General features: G+C 47.5%; 1 protein-coding gene across 2 annotated transcripts in view; it reads right to left on the reverse strand.

Annotated features, from left to right (window-relative positions):
* The window catches only part of NXPH4 (neurexophilin 4), a 436473-nt gene that overhangs the window by 21823 nt on the left and 387889 nt on the right, over positions 1-26761 (reverse strand). Inside the window, exon 1 of one of the 2 annotated variants that reach the window (XM_063952426.1) lies at positions 3898-4258. The exons of the other annotated variant lie outside the window; for it this stretch is intronic. The gene's annotated coding sequence lies outside the window, so the exon portion shown is untranslated. Of the gene's footprint in view, positions 1-3897; positions 4259-26761 lie in introns of those variants that run through there. 2 annotated transcript variants of the gene reach the window in all.

A 26761-nucleotide genomic window follows, 5' to 3' on the forward strand; every position in this document is an offset into this window, starting at 1 on the left:
GTGAAGACACCTCAAAACCACAGACTTATTGCAGCTGGTATTGATACCTTAATGTAACAGGAAAAACATGGCTTTTGCCCTCACCCTACATACATTTTAGTCTTTACAATTTTGACAGTTGCATCCAAACAAGCTGAGGGTGACAGCTATGTACTATGAAGGAAGTGTGTGTTGTGGCGTGTGTGTGGGGGGGGGCTGAGTCTTTTGCAAGTAATATAAACAACTAAAAAGAAAACAGGACTAAAGGTGCATACACACTTGCCGAGATAACGAGCGACGTCGCTCATTTTCACCCTTCCTGAGCGATGTCGCTCACTTTCGCGGCAAGTGTGTATGCCGCCGCCAACCAGCGATGCACGGCCCCGCGGGTCTTTAACGTCCCTCGCTGTCAGCTGTGCAGGCAGCTCAATTTGGACTATCATCCAAGATCTGCCTGCATGGCCCGGTGCCAATCTCCCCGTAACATAGATAGGCAGGTGGTGCTTTTTGACAGAAAAGGTGGTAATACTGACTACCTCATGTTGTAACCTGTGAATGTTGGAGAAACCCTTTCTTATTTCTATAGGGGACAAACATGATGAATAGGCACAAATGCTCCTGTATCCAGATTTCATGGTGTTTACTGAAATGAGTGCTATATGCTTCTGTGCGCACTGTGTTTATGGGCACCTTGTATGCATGGTGCTACACAGAGGAACTGTAAACCACTAGCACACCTCGAGGCAGGGTCTGGATTTCTCATTTGGAGTGCCGCTATGCCAATTGTTGTTCTACAGTGTGGTGCCACTGCCTATGGCACTAAACTACATTATGGGCCCTATTTATCTTAGGTGGCACTGGGGGCCCTGAAAGTCATCAATCCTTATTACCGTATACTGGCACAATAAGGAATTGATTATCACTCTGCTCTTGCCGGGACAGTGGCTCTTATAAAAGCCTGGCCCAGGGAGGAATAAATATTAAAGTAGTGATCAGAATAATTTTACAACTGGCTTGCCTACTGTGAATGCACAAGTACAAGCACAGGGTACTAGCGAGGAGAACAAAATGTAACAGTGTAGCTGTTCAAGCACCTAAATGGTACTGTGAAGGTGGGTACACACTGGCTGATATATCGGCCGTTCTCTTGAACGGCCGATATATCGTGGGTCCGTCGGCCAGTGTGTACGACCGATACGTCTGGGAACTCCGTCGTTCACAGATGTATCGCATAGGCCCCGCAGCACAGCCGACAGCCAATACATCTAACGATATATTGGCGTGTCGCTGTGTGTGTTCGGGCGGTCGGCCGACCGCCCGTACACATGCTGCGGCAGCCAGCGGTGATTGACAGCTGAACTGGGCAGGGGTGTGTACACGCCTGCCCAGTTCATGAGGTCAGTCCCCGATGGATCGGGCAGTGTGTATGCTCAATCCGTCCATAGATATATCTGCCAATCAATTGATCTGCAGATATATCTACCAGTGTGTACCCACCTTGATCTAAGCTTTTCAAAACTTTATAAATTGGAGAAAACTGCAGCCCTGAATAGACGCTGTGCGCATGCGCAATGAGTCTATTCACAGGAGACAGAGGTAGAGATGGCATGCCAGCAGCTCAATGAGAGCTGGGTATGCCCCCTCAGTGATGAAAATGGGCGCGGCTTTGCCACGCATGCAGGTCCCTCTTTATGGAAGATAAATGTTGGGAGGTATGTAATTGAACCTAAGGATGACATCTAAACACAATTTACTTAAGTTAATATTTTTTTTCTGAATTCCTCAATAAGATTTTTTTTGCCTAGGGGTGACGTGAAAATGTTTTTGATACACTAGGGCTAGATTCAATGAAGTTTGGGAACCACTGCCCCATACCCTTCATTAGTGGACCTGCAAAGTCATAGATGATTTGCATACCCTCCAGATGAAATCGCAGTATATTACACATTCATGTTGTCTATGTAAACTTTTACATTGTATTGTTTACAATAGTGTTTTTATCACAGTGTTATAATCATCCTTATTTCCTTTTGTAAAATGTTTTTTCCTTCAAGATAATAAGTATATAAAAACACCCTTAAATATAGATAACAGACATAGACATCAGTTTCTTATTTTCCATCACACACTCAACAGCTTGATTCTCTCTGAGAAGTACAACAGGGGATGTTGATGGATAACTGTTGCTGAGCAGTTTGGCAGACTCCCCCGTCCATTTATTTTCTGTCTACTTTTTGGATTTTGAATGCGCTGGTGCTGCTGCTGTACTTGGCACTGAGGCAAACACTCAGATACTTCATCAATCAAAGATTTAGCCAACCCTGGTTCCAACAGGAGGCTGATGTGCATATGTGAATGTCTGAGAAATACATGGCTGAGGGGCACATTCATTTCCTGTTATGAGTAGCCGTAAGCAATGCCAGTCCTTAGCACAAATCCTAACACCATAGCTCAGTATACAGTAATTCATAATATCTCTTTGTTGTGTAAAAACTAGTCTATGAATTAAATGGGCAACCATTGAATCATAAACTAGAACTCGTAAATAGTAGCTCCTGTAAGCTCAAGCATTTTGAAAATACAAATACCATGCTATACAGTATATGATATCATTTACAAACAAGTATGACATAAGACTTCTGTTCTTTAGTGTACAAGTATACAGGACAGGACAATACATATACAGTATGTTTTGAATGTAAGAGCCAATTACCAATTTGTACAGTTGATGGGGGGTTGAGGAGGGTACCATTGTGGTTATAAATACCCCACTCTATCTTTGCCCTAAAATAGATATATAAAGTGCCTGCTTATTTTCTGATAGCATTTATTACATTACACATGTGGAGCATTGGAGTGCAGGTTTTTAACCATACACATTTATTGAGGGTCGTTTCTAGAAATGAGTGCCAAGGAAAAGTGGTGTTGTCCATACCAGCCAGTGAGGTGTTTGCTTTCATTTTCTATTGTAAATGTCACTGAAAGAAAGTGGCGTCACATGACCATTTTGAATGCTGAACGCTTTGCTCCTGGAGTGAGTGAAGACTGAAGGGTCCGCCCCTCTCGCTGCATGTCTTAGTTCTGTCTGAGGTCCGACTGAGTTTCGTCACCCCCTATTCTACGCTTCCATATATCAGTATACAGCAACTGAGCACTATGATTACTAACATTTCGGAAGCTGGAACTTGCATTTAAAGTGCTTGTTTGACATCAACTTTAGAATCTAAATAGTTGCAATGATCAGCATGACTTTCTTGCATTGGATCACTTTTAAGGAAAGTTCCTAATACCTCTTGGAGGACAGCATAAATATAATGTGTCCTGCATTCCCAGCTAGGGCCGTAACTAGGCGTGTGCGAGCCTCACAGGGCACAGGCACCATCTCTGGACCATGGCACTTGCTTCTGGCTAGCAAGGTGCCTGGAACAGCACCCTGCAGCCAGTATTGCTGCTGCAGTGCCACCCTGAGCGTCCGGGTATGCACATTGCAGTCTGAACAGTCACTCAGAGTATCCTTAGGATTCTCTGGGCAGTGCTGCACTCAACTCTGTGCGACATCATAATGTCAAGCGCTCAGGGGGCGGGGCTGGCACAGGACCCACTGCTGACCTGTTACGCCGCTGTTCCCAGCACTTAATATATTAATTTCAGCTACTTACAGCAATTTCATTGTTAAGGTCACATTGCCCAAAACTCAAGCCCATTAACTCTATGGCTACCAGAGTAAAAATGTTTTCCCTCTTATTACAGTCTAGAACTGCAGGCCCCCTTCTTCTTTTTTTTGCTCTCCCCCCTTCAACTTTTGTTCTGCCATCCACCACCTTCTAATCCCCGCAGAACCACACATTTCTCATTTAGTTGATTGACTTTGTTAAGAAGGAAGAAAAAAAAAAATGATTTGAGTTTGATAGTGCTCACCTTCTGATGTGGAGATTTTATATATGCTTCTGTCAATTCCCCACAGCTCAGTCCCTGGAATCAGCACAGCACAAACTTCAAACTTTTATTCCCTTTGTGCTTATAGAGCTTCCCCAACATACAGAGACTCAGCTACAAGTATTGTCCTTGATTATGCCTTGGCCTTGCCTGTATTTAACTTTCACAACGCCTCCTCTTCTTCCATTCCAGAGCCCTAGTTTTCATGTTTCAAATAAAATGTGATCCTTGGCTAGGCATTAAAATGTATGAGGAAGGCTGCACAATCTTTTACTAGCGGAGGAGGAGGGGGTACCAGATGAGCACGCATCAGCTTGCTGGTAAAGCCTAATTGTATTCCAATGCTGAGGAGCAGCAGATGAGAAACGAGACGAAAGCTTCCTGCTGAAGTGAGGAACAGAGAGATCGCTGTGTTCCAACAGGTTGTCCCTCATATTATTTACAGCTTTACCCCTTCATTACTGGAATCTTCTGCCAATAAATGTTTATAAGGCTTCCTGATACTTTATTCTCTAAGAGTCCTAGAATATAAGAACTGCTTTAACACACAACACACACTTCTTTGAACCCAATAAACAGCTACACTTAGACCTTACGGCACATTCTAATACCGCCAGCAGCATTGTCAGCTGTATTTTTCTATATGTATTGCTAATACACCTAAGTGACATGTTATACAACAATATGGCAGCACAGGTGCAAAGTGGTTAGCAGTGTCATCTTACAACACTGGAGTCATGGGTTTGATTTGCATGTGTGGCATTTGTCGGGAGTGTGTATGTTCTCATGTTTGGGCTGGCTTCCTCCAGACCAAATAACATATTGATAGGTTAATTGGTCAGGCAAAATTAACCCTTGAGTCTATGTGTTAGGTAATTTAGACTGTAAGCTCCATTGGGGCAGGGACTGATGTGGGTGACTAAATAATCCCTGTAAATCACTGCGTAATATGTGAGCACTATATAAAAAATGTATTTAATAAATATATTATAACAGATCTGTGATCATCAGTTCTTTATTTCTCGGATGTTTGAAAAGGCCTCCAAAGTAATTATCTGAATACTTTGATCTTGTGTAGTAAGTGTTGGACTGCCCACATAAAGTGGTCCATTTATCAATGAGTTTTATGGGCCCTACTCACTGGCCGACCCGCCGCCGAGCTGCCCGACGGCGGATACGGCCGACGAGCGACCCGGCGGCGGGGGGGCAGTGACGGGGGGAGTGAAGTTTCTTCACTCCCCCCGTCACGCGGCTGCATTGAAGTGCAGGCAAATATGGACGAGATCGTCCATATTGGCCTGCATGCACAGCCGACGGGAGACCAGCGATGAACGAGCGCGGGGCCGCGCATCGTTCATCGCAGGAGTCTCCACACTGAAAGATATGAACGAGTTCTCGTTCATTTATGAACGAGATCGTTCATATCTTTCAAAAAATCGGCCAGTGTGTAGGGCCCTTAAGCTATTTACAACTCGGTGCATATTATAAATAGTGCTCTAGCCAATCAGCTTCTGTCATGTGTTTGAAAAATGACAGGAGCTGATTGGCTGGAGCATCATTTATGAAATGGAACGAGTTTTAAATAGCTAAAACATGTTGATTAATGGGCAGGGCCGGCTCCAGGCATGTTCCAATAGAGCGGCCGAACAGGGTGCCGCACTTTATGGGCGCTGCTAGCTCTGGCCGCCATATTGGAGCCTGGAGCCGTCGCTACAGCTGCAGTCCGCTCCCCTCCCTCCGGCCTGTGAGCCAACCAGAGCTCGCGGTCCGGCAGCTGAGGCTGATTGGCTGCCGGACCGCGAGCTTTGATTGGCTTGCGGACCGGCGCCTAGTTGAACCTGTACACCGCCGCAGCCGCCGGAGATTGAGGGCTCCTAGGAGAGGCGCACGCTGCGCTCTCCTCCCTGCCATCAGTCAAAGAGCAGCACCGAGCAGCAGCCTCAGCAACAGACGCGGTGACCGGTGAGCAGCACGGGGGCAGGTGAGGGAGGGGGGGAGATATCTGGCACTGGGGACATGTCTGGCACTGGGGGCATGGGACATGTGTATCTGGCATTGGGGGCATATCTGGCACTGTGGGGGCATTTTTATATCTGGCACTGTGGGGACATATCTGGCACTGTGGGCATTTATGCATCTGGCACTGAGGGCATTTATGTATCTGGCACTGTGGGGGCATTTATGCATCTGGCACTGTGGGGGCATTTATGTATCTGGCACTGTGGAGGAATATCTGCACTGTGGGGGCATTTATGTATCTGGCACTGTGGGGGCATTTATGCATCTGGCACTGTGGGGGCACTTATGTATATGGCACTGTGGAGGCATATCAGCACTGTGGGGGCACTTATGTATCTGGCACTGTGGGGGCATTTATGTATCTGGCATTGTGGGGGCATTTATGTTAGTGATGAGCGGGTTCGGTTCCTTGGAATCCGAACCCCCCCCAACTTCACCCATTTTACACGGGTCCGAGGCAGACTCGGATCCTCTCGCCTTGCTCGGTTAACCCGAGCGCGCCTGAACGTCATCATCCCGCTGTCGTATTCTCGCGAGATTCGTATTCTATATGAGGAGCCGCGCGTCGCCGCCATTTTCACTCGTGCATTGGAGATGATAGGGAGAGGACGTGCAGCGTCCTCTCAGTTGTGTTCAGTGTGCTGCAAATATCTGTGCTCAGTGTGATGCAAGTATCTGTGTTCAGTGTGCTTGCAAATATCTGTGCGGAGTGTGCTGAAAATATCTACGTTCTCTGCCTGAAAAACGCTCCATATCTGTGCTGCATTGTAGTATAGGAGGACAGGACAGTGCAGAATTTTGCTGACCAGTGACCACCAGTATAGCAGTATGGTACAGTAGTCCACTGCTCTACCTACCTCTGTGTCGTCAAGTATACTATCCATCCATCCCTGTGGTGCATTTAAGTGGTGCAGTGTATATATAGTAGGAGGACAGTGCATAATTTTGCTGACCACCAGTATATAATATATAGCAGTACGGTACAGTAGGCCACTGCTCTACCTACCTCTGTGTCGTCAAGTATACTATCCATCCAACCCTGTGGTGCATTTAAGTGGTGCGGTGTATATATAGTAGGAGGACAGTGCATAATTTTGCTGACCACCAGTATATAATATATAGCAGTACAGTACAGTAGGCCACTGCTCTACCTACCTCTGTGTCGTCAAGTATACTATCCATACATCCCTGTGGTGCATTTAAGTGGTGCAGTGTATATATAGTAGGAGGACAGTGCATAATTTTGCTGACCACCAGTATATAATATATAGCAGTATGGTACAGTAGGCCACTGCTCTACCTACCTCTGTGTCGTCAAGTATACTATCCATCCATCCCTGTGGTGCATTTAAGTGGTGCAGTGTATATATAGTAGGAGGACAGTGCATAATTTTGCTGACCGCCAGTATATAATGTATAGCAGTACAGTACAGTAGGCCACTGCTCTACCTACCTCTGTGTCGTCAAGTATACTATCCATCCATACTTGTGGTGCATTTTAGTTGTTGTGCGGTGTATATATAGTAGGAGGACAGTGCATAATTTTGCTGACCACCAGTATATAATATATAGCAGTACGGTACAGTAGGCCACTGCTCTTCCTACCTCTGTGTCGTCAAGTATACTATCCATCCATCCCTGTGGTGCATTTAAGTGGTGCAGTGTATATATAGTAGGAGGACAGTGCATAATTTTGCTGACCACCAGTATATAATATATAGCAGTACGGTACAGTAGGCCACTGCTCTTCCTACCTCTGTGTCGTCAAGTATACTATCCATCCATCCCTGTGGTGCATTTAAGTGGTGCAGTGTATATATAGTAGGAGGACAGTGCATAATTTTGCTGACCACCAGTATATAATATATAGCAGTACGGTACAGTAGACCACTGCTCTACCTACCTCTGTGTCGTCAAGTATACTATCCATACATCCCTGTGGTGCATTTAAGTGGTGCGGTGTATATATAGTAGGAGGACAGTGCATAATTTTGCTGACTGCCAGTATATAATATATAGCAGTACAGTACAGTAGGCCACTGCTCTACCTACCTCTGTGTCGTCAAGTATACTATCCATCCATACCTGTGGTGCATTTTAGTTGTTGTGCGGTGTATGTATAGTAGGAGGACAGTGCATAATGTTGCTGACCACCAGTATATAATATATAGCAGTACGGTACAGTAGGCCACTGCTCTACTTACCTCTGTGTCGTCAAGTATACTATCCATCCCTGTGGTGCATTTAAGTGGTGCAGTGTATATATAGTAGGAGGACAGTGCATAATTTTGCTGACCACCAGTATATAATATATAGCAGTACGGTACAGTAGGCCACTGCTCTACCTACCTCTCTGTCATCAAGTATACTATCCATCCATCCCTGTGGTGCATTTAAGTGGTGCGGTGTATATATAGTAGGAGGGCAGTGCATAATTTTGCTGACCGCCAGTATATAATATATAGCAGTACGGTACAGTAGGCCACTGCTCTACCTACCTCTGTGTCGTCAAGTATACTATCCATCCATAACTGTGGTGCATTTTAGTTGTCGTGCGCAGTATATATAGTAGTAGGCCATTGCTATTGATATATTACTGGCATATAATTCCACACATTAAAAAATGGAGAACAAAAATGTGGAGGGTAAAATAGGGAAAGATCAAGATCCACTTCCACCTCGTGCTGAAGCTGCTGCCACTAGTCATGGCCGAGACGATGAAATGCCATCAACGTCGTCTGCCAAGGCCTACGCCCAATGTCATAGTAGAGAGCATGTAAAATACAAAAAACAAAATTTCAGTAAAATGACCCACAAATCAAAATTAAAAGTGTTTGATGAGAAGCGTAAACTTGCCAATATGCCATTTACGACACGGAGTGGCAAGGAACGGCTGAGGCCCTGTCCTATGTTCATGGCTAGTGGTTCAGATTCACACGAGGATGGAAGCACTCATCCTCTCGCTAGAAAAATGAAAAGACTTAAGCTGGCAAAAGCACAGCAAAGAACTGTGCGTTCTTCTAAATCACAAATCACCAAGGAGAGTCCAATTGTGTCGGTTGCGATTCCTGACCTTCCCAACACTGGACGGGAAGAGGTGGCGCCTTACACCATTTGCACGCCCCCTGCAAGTGCTGGAAGGAGCACCCGCAGTCCAGTTCCTGATAGTCAAATTGAAGATGTCACTGTTGAAGTACACCAGGATGAGGATATGGGTGTTGCTGGCGCTGGGGAGGAAATTGACAAGGAGGATTCTGATGGTGAGGTGGTTTGTTTAAGTCAGGCACCCGGGGAGACACCTGTTGTCCGTGGGACGAATATGGCCATTGACATGCCTGGTCAAATTACAAAAAAAAATCACCTCTTCAGTGTGGAATTATTTTAACAGAAATGCGGATAACAGGTGTCAAGCCGTGTGTTGCCTTTGTCAAGCTGTAATAAGTAGGGGTAAGGACGTTAACCACCTAGGAACATCCTCCCTTATACGTCACCTGGAGCGCATTCATCAGAAGTCATTGACAAGTTCAAAAACTTTGGGTGACAGCGGAAGCAGTCCACTGACAACTAAATCCCTTCCTCTTGTAACCAAGCTCACGCAAACCACACCCCCAACTCCCTCAGTGTCAATTTCCTCCTTAGACAGGAAAGCCAATAGTCCTGCAGGCCATGTCACTGGCAAGTCTGACGAGTCCTCTCCTGACTGGGATTCCTCCGATGCATCCTTGAGTGTAACGCCTACTGCTGCTGGCGCTGCTGTTGTTGCTGCTGGGAGTCGATCGTCATCCCAGAGGGGAAGTCGGAAGACCACTTGTACTACTTCCAGTAAGCAATTGACTGTCCAACAGTCCTTTGCGAGGAAGATGAAATATCACAGCAGTCATCCTGCTGCAAAGTGGATAACTCAGGCCTTGGCAGCCTGGGTGGTGAAAAACGTGTTTCCGGTATCCACCGTTAATTCACAGGGAACTAGAGAATTGCTTGAGGTACTGTGTCCCCGGTACCAAATACCATCTAGGTTCCACTTCTTTAGGCAGGCGACACCGAAAATGTACACAGACGTCAGAAAAAGAGTCACCAGTGTCCTAAAAAATGCAGTTGTACCCAATGTCCACTTAACCATGGACATGTGGACAAGTGGAGCAGGGCAGACTCAGGACTATATGACTGTGACAGCCCACTGGGTAGATGTATTGCCTCCCGCAGCAAGAACAGCAGTGGCGGCACCAGTAGCAGCATCTCGCAAACGCCAACTCGTTCCTAGGCAGGCTACGCTTTGCATCACCGCTTTCCATAAGAGGCACACAGCTGACAACCTCTTACGGAAACTGAGGAACATCATCGCAGAATAGCTTACCCCAATTGGACTCTCCTGGGGATTTGTGACATCGGACAACGCCACCAATATTGTGCGTGCATTACCTCTGGGCAAATTCCAGCACGTCACATGTTTTACACATACATTGAATTTGGTGGTGCAGAATTATTTGAAAAATGACAGGGGCATGCAAGAGATGCTGTCTGTGGCCCGGAGAATTGCGGGCCACTTTCGGCATTCAGCCACCGCGTGCCGAAGACTGGAGCACCAGCAAACACTCCTGAACCTACCCTGCCATCATCTGAAGCAAGAGGTGGTAACGAGGTGGAATTCAACCCTCTATATGCTTCAGAGGATGGAGGAGCAGCAAAAGGCCATTCAAGCCTATACAGCTACCTACGATATAGGCAAAGGAGGGGAATGCACCTGACTCAAGCGCAGTGGAGAATGATTTCACCGTTGTGCAAGGTTCTGCAACCCTTTGAACTTGCCACACGTGAAGTCAGTTCAGACACTGCCAGCCTGAGTCAGGTCATTCCCCTCATCAGGCTTTTGCAGAAGAAGCTGGAGAGATTGAAGGAGGAGCTAAAACAGAGCGATTCCGCTAGGCATGTGGGACTTGTGGATGGAGCCCTTAATTCGCTTAACCAGGATTCACGGGTGGTCAATCTGTTGAAATCAGAGCACTACATTTTGGCCACTGTGCTCGATCCTAGATTTAAAACCTACGTTGTATCTCTCTTTCCGCAAGACACAAGTCTTCAGAGGACCAAAGACCTGCTGGTGAGAAAATTGTCAAGTCAAGCGGAACGTGACCCGTCCACAGCTCCTCCTTCACATTCTCCCGCAACTGGGGCTGCGAGGAAAAGGCTAAGAATTCCGAGCCCAACCGCTGGCTGTGATGCAGGGCAGTCTGGAGCGAGTGCTGACATCTGGTCCGGACTGAAGGACCTGCCAACGATTACTGACATGTCGTCTACTGTCACTGCATATGATTCTGTCACCATTGAAAGAATGGTGGAGGATTATATGAGTGACCACATCCAAGTAGACACGTCAGACAGTCCGTACGTATACTGGCAGGAAAAAGAGGCAATTTGGAGGCCCTTGCACAAACTGGCTTTATTTTACCTAAGTTACCCCCCCTCCAGTGTGTACTCCGAAAGACTGTTTAATGCAGCCGCTCACCTTGTCAGCAATCGGCGTACTAGGTTACTTCCAGAAAATGTGAAGAATATGATGTTCATCAAAATGAATTATAATCAATTCCTCCGTGGAGACATTCACCAGCAATTGCCTCCAGAAAGTACACAGGGACCTGAGATGGTGGATTCCAGTGGGGACGAATTAATAATCTGTGAGGAGGGGGATGTACACAGTGAAAGTGGAGAGGAATAGGAGGATGAGGAGGAGGTGGACATCTTGCCTCTGTAGAGCCAGTTTGTGCAAGGAGAGATTGATTGCTTCTTTTTTGGCGGGGGCCCAAACCAACCAGTCATTTCAGTCACAGTCGTGTGGCAGACCCTGTCGCTGAAATGATGGGTTTGTTAAAGTGTGCATGTCCTGTTTATACAACATAAGGGTGGGTGGGAGGGCCCAAGGACAAGTTCCATCTTGCACCTCTTTTTTCTTTCATTTTTCTTTGCATCATGTGCTGTTTGGGGACTATTTTTTGACGTGCCATCCTGTCTGACACTGCAGTGCCACTCCTAGATGGGCCAGGTGTTTGTGTCGGCCACTTGGGTCGCTTAGCTTAGTCACACAGCTACCTCATTGCGCCTCTTTTTTTCTTTGCATCATGAGCTGTTTGGGGACTATTTTTTGAAGTGCCATCCTGTCTGACACTGCAGTGCCACTCCTAGATGGGCCAGGTGTTTGTGACGGCCACTTGGGTCGCTTAGCTTAGTCACACAGCTACCTCATTGCGCCTCTTTTTTTCTTTGCATCATGTGCTGTTTGGGGACTATTTTTTTAATCTGCCATCCGGTCTGACACTGCAGTGCCACTCCTAGATGGGCCAGGTGTTTGTGTCGGCCACTTGGGTCGCTTAGCTTAGTCATCCAGCGACCTCGGTGCAAATTTTAGGACTAAAAATAATATTGTGAGGTGTTCAGAATAGACTGGAAATGAGTGGAAATTATGGTTATTGAGGTTAATAATACTATGGGATCAAAATGACCCCCAAATGCTATGATTTAAGCTGTTTTTGAGGGGTTTTTGTAAGAAAACACCCGAATGCAAAACACAACCGAATCCGACAAAAAATTTTCAGGGAGGTTTTGCCAAAACGCGTCCGAATCCAAAACACGGCCGTGGAACCGAATCCAAAACCAAAACACAAAACCCGAAAAATGTCCGGTGCACATCACTAATTTATGTATGTGGCACTTTGGAGGCATATCTGCACTGTGGGGACATTTATGTATCTGGCACTGTCTGGGCATTTATGTATCTGAACTGTGGGGGCATATCTGGCACTGGCCCTCATTCCGAGTCGTTCGCTCGGTAATTTTCATCGCATCGCAGTGAAATTCCGCTTAGTACGCATGCGCAATATTCGCACTGCGACTGCGCCAAGTAATTTAACAATGAAGATAGTATTTTTACTCACGGCTTTTTCTTCGCTCCGGCGATCGTAGTGTGATTGACAGGAAATGGGTGTTACTGGGCGGAAACACTGCGTTTTATGGGCGTGTGGATAAAAACGCTACCGTTTCCGGAAAAAACGCAGGAGTGGCCGGAGAAACGGGGGAGTGTCTGTGCGAACGCTGGGTGTGTTTGTGACGTCAAACCAGGAACGACAAGCACTGAACTGATCGCAGATGCCGAGTAAGTCTGAAGCTACTCTGAAACTGCTAAGTAGTTTGTAATCGCAATATTGCGATTACATCGTTCGCAATTTTAAGAAGCTAAGATTCACTCCCAGTAGGCGGCGGCTTAGCGTGTGTAACTCTGCTAAAATCGCCTTGCGAGCGATCAACTCGGAATGAGGGCCAGTGGCTGGCCATTTATGTAGCTGGCACTGCTTGGGGGCATGTCACGTGTAGCTGGCACTGCTGGGGGGCATGTCACGTGTAGCTGGCACTGCTGGGGGGCATGTCACGTGTAGCTGGCACTGCTGGGGGGCATGTCACGTGTAGCTGGCACTGCTGGGGGCATGTCACGTGTAGCTGGCACTGCTGGGGGGCATGTCACGTGTAGCTGGCACTGCTGGGGGGCATGTCATGTAGTGTTCCCGCTAGGCGTCTGTGGCTAGGCAATGTGTCTCAGTGCTCTCCCTGGTGCAGTGTGTCTCAGTGCTCTCCCTAGTTCAATGTGTCTCAGTGCTGTGAAGAACAATTCCAGACGCGCTGTCACAGCTGCCAGCAAGGGATTGTCAGTCCCAATACAGAGTTTTTACAACAAAAGGCAAGTAAGCCGGCGCTGGCTGTCTTTCCAATAATTAAAACAACTATGGATGATTGAAAAACACTTGTATTTATTAACTGACACTAATTAGTGAATAAAAACATGAATAAAATATAAAATTCACACAATCATATAAAATTAAGGGCATATATGGAGCTGAGAAAAAATTCAAATGTGCTGCTAATGAGTGTCCACTGAGGATCCCGGACTAGAACACTGGACAAAAGTTCCCTGGGGAAGAGAAATGGAATACAGCTGGTTTTACCCGTATATGCGGAGGCTTCCAATTGCTTTTGAAAACAGCAGGCGAGCTGTATCACTTGTATTCAAGCTGGGTCTCTCCGATGAATGCTGTAATTGATATGTCCCACAGAGAACAAATCCAAGGCAGGTGTTCCAAAATAGATTGTCAAAAGTCCATATCTGGATCCTGTGATGAAGTGGAGCACTGGTGATAGTGGTGATGGCAGCTTTTTCACACTTAACGCGTTTCCCTAAGCACGGTCACCTAGCTTCATCAGAAGTCATCTTCTGATGAAGCTAGGTGACCGTGCCTAGGGAAACGCGTTAAGTGTGAAAAAGCTGCCATCACCACTATCACCAGTGCTCCACTTCATCACAGGATCCAGATATGGACTTTTGACAATCTATTTTGGAACACCTGCCTTGGATTTGTTCTCTGTGGGACATATCAATTACAGCATTCATCGGAGAGACCCAGCTTGAATACAAGTGATACAGCTCGCCTGCTGTTTTCAAAAGCAATTGGAAGCCTCCGCATATACGGGTAAAACCAGCTGTATTCCATTTCTCTTCCCCAGGGAACTTTTGTCCAGTGTTCTAGTCCGGGATCCTCAGTGGACACTCATTAGCAGCACATTTGAATTTTTTCTCAGCTCCATATATGCCCTTAATTTTATATGATTGTGTGAATTTTATATTTTATTCATGTTTTTATTCACTAATTAGTGTCAGTTAATAAATACAAGTGTTTTTCAATCATCCATAGTTGTTTTAATTATTGGAAAGACAGCCAGCGCCGGCTTACTTGCCTTTTGTCACAGTGCTGTGCCTGGCGCAAAGTGTGTAGGAGGTTCTACCTGGTGCAATATGTATTAGCTGCACTACTGTGTGGTGTAATGCGAATTGCCACTATTATGTGGCCACGTACCTTCCCCACAAAGTAATTCCTCTTAATTTTTGCTGTGCGCCTTCGGCGCGCACTGTCCATGCTTTATCATATAGGTTTGGGACCAACAAGCATTACAGTATGTACATAATTTTGCCCTCCTAACTTAAAAATGTGTCCTCCCTGTGATCAGCACCCTGCCTTAAAAAGTGAACACTATTATGTGTAGCTGGCACTGCTGGGGGGCATGTCATGTGTAGCTGGCACTGCTGGGGGGCATGTCATGTGTAGCTGGCACTGCTGCAGGGCATGTCATGTGTAGCTGGCACTGCTGGGGGGCATGTCATGTGTAGCTGGCACTGCTGCGGGGCATGTCATGTGTAGCTGGCACTGCTGCGGGGCATGTCATGTGTAGTTGGCACTGCTGCGGGGCATGTCATGTGTAGCTGGCACTGCTGCGGAGCATGTCATGTGTAGCTGGCACTGCTGCGGGGTATGTCATGTGTAGCTGGCACTGCTGCGGGGCATGTCATGTGTAGCTGGCACTGCTGCGGTGCATGTCATGTGTAGCTGGCACTGCTGCGGGGCATGTCATGTGTAGCTGGCACTGCTGCGGGGCATGTCATGTGTAGCTGGCACTGCTGCGGTGCATGTCATGTGTAGCTGGCACTGCTGCGGGGCATGTCATGTGTAGCTGGCACTACTGCGGTGCATGTCATGTGTAGCTGGCACTGCTTGGGGGCATGTCATGTGTAGCTGGCACTGCTGTGGGGCATATCATATCTATCTGGCACTGCACATTATGTGTATCTGGCACTATACTGGAGACATTGTGTGTAAGGAACACTACTGTGGCTATGTGTAAGGCTGCTAATTGTGTGCGAAGAGGGGGTGTGAAAATATATTTATAGTTTGATGATATGAAGTTACGAGGCCACGCCCACTTTTCCAGAGGCCACACCCACTTTTCCAGGAGCGCGCGCTGAAGGCTTTTAAATTTTCTTGCTCAGGGTGGTAGTAGGCCCGGAGCCCCTGTTAATGGGCCCTAAAGTTTGGTATGTTTGGTGACTAATATTGATGGAGAGTTGAAAAAAAACATCATTATACAGTCCATGAAATACTACGTATTTTCTACATGCCAGTGGGTCACACCGCATCCCTAGGTCTTCTTGGTCAGCTAATACAAACTGTTCATGCACGTGCCTAATGAGCTTTCTGCAATAAATTTGAATATTGACAGTATGGATATCTAAAAACCATTGCTTTGGCACAAATAAAATATAGATGATAACAGCTGTATAAGATGTATGTAATAAGTCCAAGTGAAACATACACATTTTTCTAAAAGGCAATAAAGATCAGTGTTATCACGATGTGACTTGGCACTTTCTGCAGTACCAAATCCCAATGAAAAACCCCTTTCAGACAGAGAATTTGACCCAGGAATTTGCTGGGCAAGCCGATTCAAACCGGGTCATTTCTATGTGTGAAAGCGTCTACCTGGGTCCAGACTGCAGGGCTTCAGCCCTGGTCATCCCAGGGTTATTCCCGGGTCTGACCCGGGTTGCCTGCATTTCAAAGCTGCTGATTGGCTGTGAAACTGGAGGCTAGCCTCAAGGGAGTGTCTAAAGTGAAATGCACGGCAGATAGGTGCAGACACTGGTTCTGTGTGAAAGGGAACGACCTGGAAATAACCAGGGACCTAGGTGCAGTGTGAAAGGGGTATACAAACTATGGTTCAATCCGTGTTACAAATCTTGGGAAGTATGGTCCAAGCCCCCCGGCTTCTGTCTGAAAGTGGTATTACACACATGGTGGCTGTATGTATCCATCATCAGCTTGGGCATCCAGTGTTGATGCCACTATGCCACTAATAGGGGTGTGTATACTAAGTACCAACCAATCAGCTCCTGTCATTTTTCAAACACAGCTTGTGATATGGCAGTTACTGGCAGTTATAGCTGGTTAGCTGCTACCTTATCTCCGTCCACTTTATCTCAATCCTAGGCTTAGTACTATGACTCCATAGTCACAGTGATCACGCCCACAGACTTATTTATAATGGGTGCAGTGTGTGTGGTGCACGCGGGCCCCCAGGGTCCGGGGGGGCCCACACCCTCCGGAGTCCCGCAGCGCCTCAGAAATCACTGGGAAAATGGTGCAGCGCAGTTTTGCGTGTGCACAGTAGGAACACCACTGGTAAAATGGCTGCCCTGCTATTTTCCCAGAGATCTGAGCATGTGCTCTATCAGTATAGTGGCTGAAGCATCAATTATGGGCCCTCATTCCGAGTTGTTCGCTCGCAAGCTGCTTTTAGCAGCATTGCACACGCTAAGCCGCCGCCTACTGGGAGTGAATCTTAGCTTAGCAAAATTGCGAACGAAAGATTCGCAATATTGCGAAAAGACTTCTCTGTGCAGTTTCTGAGTAGCTCGAGACTTACTCTTCCAGTGCGATCAGTTTAGTGCTTGTCGTTCCTGGTTTGACGTCACAAACACACCCAGTGTTCGCCCAGACACTCCCCCGTTTCTCCAGCCACTCCCGCGTTTTTCCCAGAAACGGCAGCGTTTTTTCACACACTCCAATAAAACGGCCAGTTTCCGCCCGGAAACACCCACTTCCTGTCAATCACACTCCGATCACCAGAACGAAGAAAAAACCTCGTAATGCCGTGAGTAAAATACCAAACTTCTTAGCAAATTTACTTGGCGCAGTCGCAGTGCGAACATTGCGCATGCGCAATTAGCGGAAAATCGCTGCAATGCGAAGAAAATTACCGAGCGAACAACTCGGAATGAGGGCCATCATTCGTAACGAGTGATAACAAGAATATCACTCGTTGATAAATCTGCCCATTTATATGTCGTGTAATTACATGTGTACACACTGTGCATAATCCGGAACATGCGCATAGAGAAATATGGCGTCTATGTACTAAGCCTTGGCAAGAGATAAAGTGGACAGAGATACAGATGTAGCCATGCTCATCTTTGCTTCAATGCGGCATGCTGCAACACGGCTTGCTACATGGCATGCCGAGCTACGACTATTCGCAGCCAGGCATCACTCCATTAATTCCTGATGGAATTAATGGGGCGATCGCCGACTGTGAATAGTTACAGCCTGGCACACCATGCAAGCATTTCGCATCGCAGCAAGATGAGCATGGCTACATCTGTATCTCTGTCCACTTTATCTCTTGCCAAGGCTTAGTACATAGACGCCATATTTCTCTATGCGCATGTTCCGGATTATGCACAGTGTGTACACATGTAATTACACGACACTCACAGACTTGCAGTCAACTCTTAATCACGTTTATACAGTGCCAGATTAAGGTACATATAGGCCTGGAGCTGAAATTTAGGAAGGGCCTATAGCAGTGGTTCCCAAACTTTTTTTAATCACGGCGCCCTAGAGTATCAGAATTTTTATCACTGCACCCCTAGTCCAAAAGTTTTTAATTGGGAAATTTATAAAAAATATAAAATTAAGTAAATTATGTTTATATGTCATACTTAGGTTCAGTTATGTGGTGAGGGACAAGATTTGCTTCTGTTTGTACACATATTTTATGACTGACAGCCACAAGTACTAGTTTTTCCTATTACATGGATAATAAATATTTTGAATAGGTCCTGGACCACCAACCCGAGGCACCCCTGCAAGTGTCCCGCGGCACCCCAGGGTGCCACGGCACACAGTTTGGGAACTACTGGCCTATAGTGTGCCTCGGCAGGAGGTGTGACAAGCGCTGCAGTGGTGTGACTAGTGATGTGGGGGTGTGATCAGTGTGGTGTGGGTGTGGTCTAAAAAGGGTGTGTGGCCTGTGCCATGTGAGTGACACAGTCACCACTTACTGACAGACACTAATTACTGACACACACACACACAACACAAATCTTTCTGACACAATCCCCACTTACTGACAGACACTACTTACTAACACACACACACACACACACACACACACGCACAACACAAAACTTACTGACACAGACACCACTTACTGATAGATATTACTGACTGACACACACGCACAATACAGATACCACTTACTGACACAGACATTATTTACTGACACACACACACACACACACAACACAATACTTATACCGCTCTCACATCACAATGCCGGGTCCCACCTGGGAATTGGAAATGGGTCCATTCCTGGGTGGGACCCGGCATTTGACCATACACACCGCCAACCCGAGCCGGCAATTTGCCGGTTCAGGTTGCCAATCGTGGGCGGAGATGGAGTCGGCATCAGGGGCGGGTGTGGAGGCGGCGCTGGGAGATGAGATCATCTCCGAGCCGCCACTCCCTATGCAGTGAACGGGTCCCGGGTTGTATCAACCTGGGTGACCCGTTCAGACTGCACCTGACCTGGTATTTAACCCGGGAATAACCCTTCTTTATTCCCGGGTTGAATTACCGGGTCAGGCAACCCGGAATTCGCCAATGACCGCTTTCACAACGCACATCGAAACGTGTCGACCCGGCAATATACCCAGTCTATACCAGGTTATTTTTGTGGTGTGAAAGGGGTATTACTGACACAGACACCCACCACTTACTGACAGACATTACTTACTGACACACACAGTACAAAACCTACTGACAGACACTACTTACTGACACACACACACAACACAAAACTAACTGACATAGACACCACTTACTGACAGACACACACACAATGCAAAACATACTGACAAAAATACTACTTACTGACACACGCACAACACAAAACTTTTTGACACTGACACCACTTACTGACAGACTTTACTGACACACAAACACAAAACTTACTGACACAGACACCATGCAAAATGTACTGACACAAACACTACTTACTGACAGACACTTCTTACTGACACCAGTGGTGCACACAGAATTTTTTTCTCAGTGGTACTGTGCCTGCGCGCCGTGGGCATGGTCACATGTCATTAAGGGATGTGACCATGTGACACTAGGTGGAGTGGTTATATATTATGTGAATCCATGGCACAGATACCCCCTGTCCCTGCGGACTACAGAGACAAGGACAGCAGGATGTGACACTGGTTATAGAATAAAAAATATTATATATAAGCTGTGTACCCAGCACTCATCCTGTTATGATGTGAATATTTGCTCCAGTGCCCTCCTTCAGTTTTTCAAGCTGTAGACAGAGTACAATGAGGCGTCACTCCCGAGTCTTGCTGGTGCAGTAAGATTTATTAAGTAAGATTCTGGATCAATAAATCTTACTGCACCAGCAAAACTCGGGAGTGCCGCCTCATTGTACTTGTGGGGCGGTGTCCCGACCATTAGAGTTACTCACCGGGGCATAGTATGAGTTGCCGGCGGTCGGGTCCCCGGCGGCCAGCATACCGGCGCTGGGATCCCGACCGCTGGCTTCCCGACAGCAGGGCGAGCGCTAATGAGCCTTTTGAGGGCTCGCTGCGCTTGCCACGCTGCGGGCACGGTGGCGCGCGTAAGCACAACGCTATCCTCCCTCCAGGGGGGTCGTGGACCCCCAAGAGGGAGAAAAGGTGTCGGTATGCTGGTTGTCGGGATTCCGGCGCCGGTATAATGTGCACCGAGATCCCAACAACTGGTATACTGAATACCACCCACACACCGCTGGCCCGGCAGCCACTGTCACTTTTTCTCTGCCAGTCTGCCAGGTGCGGAGGTTGATGACATGCTCCCAGCAGTCCTTTTCCTGGAAAAGGAAGAAGGTGCTGGCGGCAACTCCGAGCAAGATCTAGGAGCTTGGTGGTGGTGTTTTACAGTGTGGCGGGGGAATGGCGTACTGGCGGACACATTCTTAAAGGTACGCCGTCCCGGAGCGTACCGCCACACTTGCAGGACTGACTGACACACACACACACACACACACAACGCAAAACATACTGACACACACGGCACAACACAAAACTTACACAGACACCACTTACTGACACACACACAATGCAAAACTTACTGACACAGACACAATACAAAACTTACTGACACTACTTACTGACACACACACAACGCAAAACCTACTGACACTACTTACTTACACACACCTCAAAACTTACTGACATAGACACCACTTACATAGGAGACCTCAGGGCCTGGTGTGGGCTGCTACTCACATGGTTTTGCATGCCCCCTCAGCTCTGACATCCAGGGACCAGCTCTCCTAAAAGATAGCAGCCTCCTGTCAAGACCCTTCCCCTCTTTCATGAGGCATGTTATTGTTGGGAAGCTGCAGCAGGAATGGTATACTGCAGCAAAAGCATTTATGTTTGGATGGACAAGGGGGCGGGGCTTTGGACGGACATGAGGGCGGAGCCTCGGAGCTATTTTTTTTTTTTTTTTTTTTTTTTCGAGGATCCGCCCCCATGCCCGTCCGAAGCCCCGCCCCCTCGTCCATCAAAACATAAATGCTTTTGCTGCAGCATACCACTCCTGCTGCAGCTTATACAATAACATGCCTCATGAAAGAGGGGAAGGGTCTTGACAGGAGGCTGCTGTCTCGGAGCTATTTCCAAGGCTCCGCCCCCGTGGCCGTCCGAAGCCCCGCCCCCTTGCAACACGAAGAGGTCAAGAAGACACAGGCTAACCAGTTTGGGGTGGGGGTGAATGAGCAGCCGGAGGTGAGTGAGCTGCTGTATGTGCTGATAGGAAATTGTTTTTTTCCTGTCAGCACTGGCTACTGCCTGCACTGCAGAGGATCCTCTGGGCCTATTTTCAGTGGGGGGCTTGGAGCTGCAGCTCCATCCGCCCCATTGTTAATCCGGCCATGCTCTTTATTATAGATATACTGGAACCAGACACCTTCCTGATGAAGATTTTTGCTCCTATAAAGGAAACATGAGAATTCTAACTATATGACGTTATTTCTCTGACAATTACAAGTAACTTCATATAGTTAGAATTCTCATACTTCCTATGCAAAAGCAGATATCTCCATCAGTAAGGTGCATGCTTCCAGTGTAATAGGTTGTGGGTTCTAATCCTGGATATGACACTTGCAAATTAATTGTCAGAGAAATAATCAGCATTGTGAGTGACTAAGCAGATCTATGTAGTGTGTGGTTGGACCCCTACATAGAGCTGCCTAGTTGCAATGGGTTTTGTAGTAGCTTCATATAGGCCCTCATTCCGAGTTGTTCGCTCGGTATTTTTCATCGCATCGCAGTGAAAATCCGCTTAGTACGCATGCGCAATGTTCGCACTGCGACTGCGCCAAGTAACTTTACTATGAAGAAAGTATTTTTACTCACGGCTTTTTCTTCGCTCCGGCGATCGTAATGTGATTGACAGGAAATGGGTGTTACTGGGCGGAAACACGGCGTTTCAGGGGCGTGTGGCTGAAAACGCTACCGTTTCCGGAAAAAACGCAGGAGTGGCCGGAGAAACGGTGGGAGTGCCTGGGCGAACGCTGGGTGTGTTTGTGACGTAAACCAGGAACGACAAGCACTGAAATGATCGCACAGGCAGAGTAAGTCTGGAGCTACTCTGAAACTGCTAAGGAGTTAGTAATCGCATTATTGCGAATACATCGGTCGCAATTTTAAGAAGCTAAGATTCACTCCCAGTAGGCGGCGGCTTAGCGTGTGTAACTCTGCTAAATTCGCCTTGCGACCGATCAACTCGGAATGAGGGCCATAGTTAGAATTAGACATGAGCGGGTTTGGTTTTACTCAGATCTCAAAACGGCATCTTATTGGCTCACAGATTATATATAGGGGGGAGGGGGGGGGGGGGGCACCAATATTTTTCTTGCCTCCGGGCAACTGGGACAAACTTACGCCACTGGCCAGAGGCATGTAGTCAGTATCGGACCCGCCTGCATCCACTATAATTTTTTGCGATGCCGGCACCGCGCATCGGCATCGCAAGCTTATACACACTGGGGCTAATTCAGACCTGATCGCTAGGGTGCATTTTTTGCATCCCTACATTCAGGTAGTCGCCGCCTACAGGGGGAGGGGGAAATCGCATGTGCAGGATAGCTGCACAAACAGAAGTTTGCACAGCCCAGGACTTACTCTTCCAGTGCAATGATCGGGTCCGGAGCTGACGTCAGAAACCCTCCATTCAAACGCCTGCTTTTCTCCGGACACTCCTTAAAAATGGTCAGTTGCCACCCACAAATGGCCTCTTCCTGTCAGTCACCTTGCGAACGCCCGTGCGATCGCTTTTCTCGCACCATCCAGTTGCTGCCCGGCGCTCCCCAGATCGCAGGCTGTACGAAAACGCAGCCTAGCGATCAGGTCTGAATTAGGCCCACAGTGCGATATGCACTATGTTCCCATGCGATATGGACTATATAGTCCATATTGCACGAAAAATCGCACCATGTGTATGCAGCTAAGGTAACCGTCAATAATATCTTGCAGTTAGCACCCAAACTATGGGGGCGATAGGAATATCTGTGATCTCCGATATTCTCAATCATGTTCTGCCGTCTTCATGTGACATATAAAAGTTTCTGCAGTTAATCTACTGCACATTTCAGCGATGCTATGTTCCGCACCCACCGATCGCTGAATTTGATATTCTTGAGAAACATTCATGATAGTTATACAGCAGTCCATGAATGCCTGCAAACAAACCCACATAGGGCCTGATTCTCACGTGTCTGCGTCTTACGCTAATGCCACAGCGATTTCTTGTATACTGAGACACCCACTTGCAGCATGCATTCCCATATCAGTGCGTCTTTGGGGCTGCATCGAAACTTGTACTAGTCCTCTGGCAGGTGCAATTTCTCCGTTGGCACGTGGATCCTGTGTATGAGGCTGTACATCTTTGGACGCAGCCACTTTCAGTGAAACAGCTGTGACACACCCATGTCTGCTTAGCCACCCCCATGTAACATTCCAGGTACGGCTACTGAAATCTACAGCTCCTGCATCCACATCTGTGCTGCATCCCCGTGCAAAATCAATTGGAACCCAAACGCTGCGCGACTAGGGTGCATGCACTGCACGGCATCGAAAGAGCGTCCACATCTGAGTTAGACCATACTTGCCTACCCTCTCGGAAAAGCCGGTAGGATCCCGAAAATTGGGTGGCCCTCCCGACCCCCGGAAAGGTGGGAAAGTGTCCTGCTTTTGCTGGCAGCCCACGCACTCCCCCTCGGCCTCCCACAGCAGAAAACAAGTGGGCGGTCTGGGGGGGATTCGTGTCATCGTAGCTCTGCCCCTCGCTGTACAGTGCCTATTTTTTCTGCACTGTCTAGCGGGGCAAGGCTACGATGACGTGACTATGGTGCCACGCCCCCGGGCCACTCACTTTCCTTGTCAGCCACGCCCTGGACCGCCTACATTGCCGCAGGACACGCCCCCATTAGCCTACCACGCTGCAGCCTCCCGGAGGATGGTGCAGCAAGGTAGGCAACTATGAGTTAGACACATATTTTTCTTTAAGCCAGATTATTTATTCAGGGGTTTACATTTCAGTATTTGATTGAAATAAAATGACTTCTGGAGAATCCCCATTCACCTCTACATGCTGCCAATTAGTGGTGTAAAAAGCTGCATGGAGGCAACATAGTTGCCAATGGCCATTACACTCTCATGAGAGAAGAGAATAAAACAGGTGCACAACAGAGGGTCCCCATGAATAAGGAGATTTTACTCTACGGGTTATGAAAAGTGATCACAAGTGTTAATTGGAACTACAGTTAAAAAAAATGAAAGCATTTATTTGAAAATTGCATGTATGATGTATCAATTTCTACATACAGTATAAACGCATGGCCGGATTAACAATGGGGCGGATGGAGCTGCAGCTCCAAGCCCCCCACTGAAAATAGGCCCAGAGGATCCTCTGCAGTGCAGGCAGTAGCCAGTGCTGACAGGAAAAAAACAATTTCCTATCAGCACATACAGCAGCTCACTCACCTCCGGCTGCTCATTCACCCCCACCCCAAACTGGTTAGCCTGTGTCTTCTAGAGATGAGCGCCTGAAATTTTTCGGGTTTTGTGTTTTGGTTTTGGGTTCGGTTCCGCGGCCGTGTTTTGGGTTCGAACGCGTTTTGGCAAAACCTCACCGAATTTTTTTTGTCGGATTCGGGTGTGTTTTGGATTCGGGTGTTTTTTTCCAAAAACACTAAAAAACAGCTTAAATCATAGAATTTGGGGGTCATTTTGATCCCAAAGTATTATTAACCTCAAAAACCATAATTTACACTCATTTTCAGTCTATTCTGAATACCTCACACCTCACAATATTATTTTTAGTCCTAAAATTTGCACCGAGGTCGCTGTGTGAGTAAGATAAGCGACCCTAGTGGCCGACACAAACACCGGGCCCATCTAGGAGTGGCACTGCAGTGTCACGCAGGATGTCCCTTCCAAAAAACCCTCCCCAAACAGCACATGACGCAAAGAAAAAAAGAGGCGCAATGAGGTAGCTGTGTGAGTAAGATTAGCGACCCTAGTGGCCGACACAAACACCGGGCCCATCTAGGAGTGGCACTGCAGTGTCACGCAGGATGTCCCTTCCAAAAAACCCTCCCCAAACAGCACATGACGCAAAGAAAAAAAGAGGCGCAATGAGGTAGCTGTGTGAGTAAGATTAGCGACCCTAGTGGCCGACACAAACACCGGGCCCATCTAGGAGTGGCACTGCAGTGTCACGCAGGATGGCCCTTCCAAAAAACCCTCCCCAAACAGCACATGACGCAAAGAAAAAAAGAGGCGCAATGAGGTAGCTGTGTGAGTAAGATTAGCGACCCTAGTGGCCGACACAAACACCGGGCCCATCTAGGAGTGGCACTGCAGTGTCACGCAGGATGGCCCTTCCAAAAAACCCTCCCCAAACAGCACATGACGCAAAGAAAAAAAGAGGCGCAATGAGGTAGCTGACTGTGTGAGTAAGATTAGCGACCCTAGTGGCCGACACAAACACCGGGCCCATCTAGGAGTGGCACTGCAGTGTCACGCAGGATGTCCCTTCCAAAAAACCCTCCCCAAACAGCACATGACGCAAAGAAAAAAAGAGGCGCAATGAGGTAGCTGTGTGAGTAAGATTAGCGACCCTAGTGGCCGACACAAACACCGGGCCCATCTAGGAGTGGCACTGCAGTGTCACGCAGGATGGCCCTTCCAAAAAACCCTCCCCAAACAGCACATGACGCAAAGAAAAAAAGAGGCGCAATGAGGTAGCTGTGTGAGTAAGATTAGCGACCCTAGTGGCCGACACAAACACCGGGCCCATCTAGGAGTGGCACTGCAGTGTCACGCAGGATGTCCCTTCCAAAAAACCCTCCCCAAACAGCACATGACGCAAAGAAAAAAAGAGGCGCAATGAGGTAGCTGACTGTGTGAGTAAGATTAGCGACCCTAGTGGCCGACACAAACACCGGGCCCATCTAGGAGTGGCACTGCAGTGTCACGCAGGATGTCCCTTCCAAAAAACCCTCCCCAAACAGCACATGACGCAAAGAAAAAAAGAGGCGCAATGAGGTAGCTGACTGTGTGAGTAAGATTAGCGACCCTAGTGGCCGACACAAACACCGGGCCCATCTAGGAGTGGCACTGCAGTGTCACGCAGGATGTCCCTTCCAAAAAACCCTCCCCAATCAGCACATGATGCAAAGAAAAAGAAAAGAAAAAAGAGGTGCAAGATGGAATTGTCCTTGGGCCCTCCCACCCACCCTTATGTTGTATAAACAAAACAGGACATGCACACTTTAACCAACCCATCATTTCAGTGACAGGGTCTGCCACACGACTGTGACTGATATGACGGGTTGGTTTGGACCCCCCCCAAAAAAGAAGCAATTAATCTCTCCTTGCACAAACTGGCTCTACAGAGGCAAGATGTCCACCTCATCTTCACCCTCCGATATATCACCGTGTACATCCCCCTCCTCACAGATTATCAATTCGTCCCCACTGGAATCCACCATCTCAGCTCCCTGTGTACTTTGTGGAGGCAATTGCTGCTGGTCAATGTCTCCGCGGAGGAATTGATTATAATTC

Source organism: Pseudophryne corroboree, chromosome 2 (assembly GCF_028390025.1).
Source record: "Pseudophryne corroboree isolate aPseCor3 chromosome 2, aPseCor3.hap2, whole genome shotgun sequence".
Taxonomy (NCBI): Eukaryota; Metazoa; Chordata; class Amphibia; order Anura; family Myobatrachidae; genus Pseudophryne; species Pseudophryne corroboree.